This window comes from Malania oleifera, chromosome 9 (assembly GCF_029873635.1).
Source record: "Malania oleifera isolate guangnan ecotype guangnan chromosome 9, ASM2987363v1, whole genome shotgun sequence".
Classification (NCBI taxonomy): Eukaryota; Viridiplantae; Streptophyta; class Magnoliopsida; order Santalales; family Ximeniaceae; genus Malania; species Malania oleifera.
This window is the reverse complement of record NC_080425.1, coordinates 63,673,666-63,677,738: the sequence shown is the minus strand read 5'-3', so window position 1 is coordinate 63,677,738 and position 4,073 is coordinate 63,673,666. Positions and strand designations below refer to the sequence as shown.

The 4,073-nt window shown below is 39.1% G+C and overlaps 1 non-coding gene across 1 annotated transcript; it reads right to left on the bottom strand.

Moving 5' to 3' along the window:
• Positions 1–309: 309 nt before the first annotated feature.
• LOC131165188 (small nucleolar RNA R71) lies at positions 310–416 on the bottom strand. The gene has a single exon (XR_009139505.1). It is a non-coding gene; the product is annotated as a small nucleolar RNA R71 (small nucleolar RNA).
• Positions 417–4,073: the final 3,657 nt, after the last annotated feature.

Below are 4,073 nucleotides of genomic sequence, written 5' to 3'. Positions count from 1 at the left end.
AGACGCCAGCCCATTAATGCCAACAATTTTGAGCTCAAACCCGCATTAATCAGTATGGTGCAACAGGCCCAATTCAGTGGATCGCCACTTGATGATCCCAATATACATCTGTCGATGTTTTTGGAGATTTGTGATACTGTGAAGGTCAATGGTGTTACTGAAGACACCATTAGACTGAGATTATTCCCTTTCTCTTTGAGGGACAAAGCAAAAGGTTGGCTACAATCGCTACAACCTGGGAGTATTACTAGTTGGCAGGACATGGCAGAAAAATTTCTAGCTAAATTCTTTCCACCTGCAAAAACAGCTCAACTCAGGAGTGAGATTGGTCAATTCAAGCAGCATGATTTTGAATCACTCTATGAAGCATGGGAAAGGTATAAAGATCTGATTCGACGCTGCCCACAACATGGATTGCCAGATTGGTTGCAAATTCAGATGTTCTATAATGGGTTAAATGGGCAAACGCGGACTTTAGTTGATGCTGCATCTGGGGGAACTTTGATGTCAAAGACACCTGAGGGTGCTACTGCTCTTTTGGAAGAAATGGCCTCAAATAACTATCAATGGCCAACTGAAAGAACTATGGCTAAGAAAGTTGCTGGAATTCATGAATTGGAGCCGTTTGCTGCACTTTCAGCTCAAGTTGCTTCTTTGTCTCATCAGATTTCATCTTTAACAACCTAGAGGATACCACAAGGTGCAGAATATGTGGCAGCTACAAGTAGGACAGATTCGAGTATTGGAGCGAGTCAAGAGCAGGTTCAATACATCAATAATCGGAACTACAATTATCGTGGTGATCCTTTGCCACAATATTACCATTCAGGGCTTCGAAATCATGATAATTTGTCTTATGGAAATACAAGGAATATGCTGCAACCTCCTGCAGGATTTGAAAGTCATCAAGGTGAGAAGAAGATGTCACTTGAGGATGCCATGATATCTTTTGTTGAGGAGACAAAAGCAAGGTTTAAAAAGATAGATGCACGACTAGACAACATTGAGACTCATTGCAACAATATGGGAGCCACTATGAAGAACCTTGAAATACAAATTGGGCAACTGGCCACGACTATAAATACCCAACAGGGAGGAACTTTTCCTAGCAACACAGAAGTGAATCCTAAGGAACAATGCAATGTCATCACACTTAGGAGTGGAAGAGAAATTGATAAATCACCAGCAAAGGAAACCATGTCCACACCTACACCTAAAAAGAATGGCCGAAGCAAGAATAAAGGGGAAGAAAAGGAGATTGTGGATGATACACCAAGAGAGACGGACACGCTTCCATTAATTTCATTTCCTGACAATCCTCCTATTCTCTCTACTCCACTACCTTATCCTCAACGTTTTCAAAAACAAAAATTAGATAAGCAATTTTCTAAGTTTTTGGATATTTTTAAGAAAATTCACATAAATATTCCTCTTACAGATGCCTTGGAACAAATGCCAAACTATGTCAAACTCCTGAAGGACATCATTTCAAAGAAAAGAAGGTTGGAGGAGTTCGAAACAGTGAAGCTTACTGAGGAGTGTAGTGCTATTCTTCAAAAGAAATTGCCTCAAAAATTAAAAGATTCAGGGAGTTTTACTTTGCCTTGCACTATTGGAAATTTATTTTTTGATAAAGTTTTATGTGATCTTGGTGCTAGTATTAATCTTATGCCACTTTCTGTTTGCAGGAAATTAGGACTTGGAGAGATGAAACAAACAACCATTTCGTTGCAACTAGCAGACCGATCCATCAAGTATCCACGTGGAATCATAGAAGATGTATTGGTAAAAGTGGATAAATTTATTTTTCCTGCTGATTTTGTGGTGTTAGATATGGAGGAAGACCAAGAAGTCCCGCTAATTCTTGGCCGACCATTCTTGGCCACTGGAAGGGCTTTAATTGATGTTCAAAAGGGTGAGTTAATATTGAGAGTGGATAAAGAAGAGGTTATGTTCAACATCTACCAAGACATGCGATTCCCAGAAGACCCAAGCACTTGCTTTCGGGTAGATGTCATTCAACAAGGTGTAGAAAAAGTCTTTCAAAAAGATGTACAAGTTTATCACCTAGAACGATCCTTGCAGCAGATTACAACACAGCAACGTGTGGGGAGGCTAGAACCTATGGTAGCAAGGACGGATTCTGTAATCTCTAAAGGAAAGATGCAACAACCTATATCTCTAGAGTTGAAACAATTCCCTGAGCATTTTCGCTATGCATTATCGGGTGATGCGTATGAAAATGCAAAAATCTACAAAGAGCAGACGAAGAAGTGGCATGAAAAACAGATTCTTAGGTGTGAGTTTGCTCCAAGACAACAGGTTCTACTCTTCAACTCACGATTAAAACTCTTCCCAAGGAATATATTCAAAGTTAATGGTCAGAGGTTTAAGCACTATTATGGAGAACAAATGGAGAGGAACTGTGCATTTATTCCTCTTGGTGATCTTGGTTGATGAAGATTGAAACGTCTGGCTGGAGACGTTAAAACAAGCGCTTATGGGAGGCAACCCAAAGAGTTTTTCTTTTGTTTATTTCCTTTATTATTTATTTATTTATCTATACACTTTTGAATAATTTATATTTTCGATGCAGGTTCATTTGGCATGAGTACAGAGCTGAAAATTAAACTCCTTGACGGATTCACCAATAAGTCAGGGAAGTTTCTTTCTTTTCTTCAATCCTTCTCATTTTTGAATAACAGTGAAAAAAAATGTGTGTGAATGATGCTACTTATGCCCTTCACATACCTGCATATAACCTAGGAGTACACATTGGGTCATTTATGTGTAGTTTCTATTTATATGGCTAAACTAGGAATCGTAACTCATTGAAAGTTGATTGGTAGTGCACTTGTGTTAATCTGGCTATATAAACTTTTGTATCTACATGGTATCTCTTGAGGCTAAAAAAATTCACGTTCACATGACTTGTAGCACTTAGGGTTCCTTGTGAACACTGAGAGAGCGCCCGTGGAGACTTTGACACCTTGTGAGGTACTGTTGAGCCATTTATCGCTCTTTTGAGTTTTGACGTCAACTCAGAGTTCATGAAACTCAACTTTCCCTATTTTTTTTCTGGATACTCTTTGTACACTAGTCTTGGTTTTTGAATTGCTAGTCTAGAGGTGGCATCTAGTGGGGAGATAAAAACTTAGGTCTTGTAGCCTACTCAAGATGTGAAGGCCGAACCACCCCTAGAAATAGACTTATTTCATGGACTCTTGTTCGAGCTTAATGCACATGGGTGGTATGAAACAATAAACATGGGTGGTATGAAACAATAAAAGAAGTGTTATGATTGTCCTAATTGACCATGAAAAGAAAGAAATTGAAAAATGAGCAAAAGAAAGAAAAAAAGAAATAGAAATACCCTACAAGAGGTGAAAGATTAATACCTGCTCCATACAAGTACAACAAAAGTCAAGGACAAGAGCATGTTATCCACATATGAAGACTCTTCACCCGCCTAATGCCTCAGATGTATTCACGCCTAGTTTGTGAATAAGTTGATCTAGGGTGGTCTTGGTTGGATATGGCGAGTAGGTGAGAAGATGCTAGGGTGAAGGACCCGACACCTCCTAAACAAGCTTGATCCTTTTCAAACTAGTCCACTCCATACATTTAGCGTTTGTTCCTTGCAGTATGTGGGATGTTTGATCATGACACTCCTCCTCACATACGATGAGTGAACCCATCCTTTTTGAGTGTTTTTGAGAGTATACCAGTTAGGCCAAGTCAAAGCGACAGTTCTTTAGGTGTCCACGGATATCCTGGGTGTAACGAGTCACACACATTACACGTGCTTCAAGATTTCGCCTATTTATACTTGAATTTATATGGCTACATTAACTCTGAATTGTGCTCGCTGGTTAATTTTACGTGAGTTTACTATTCTTAATGGCTATATAATGATGAGATTTGCATGAATGACTTACTTCGGAGTTGCGTGAATTGGGTATGAATGAGTTTGTGTGTAATTTGGTGATATTCCTATATGTGAAAGGGTATGGTTGTGTTGCCTGTGTATTCATTCATTGAAATTGGTATGACACCACCCTAAATTGCATTCA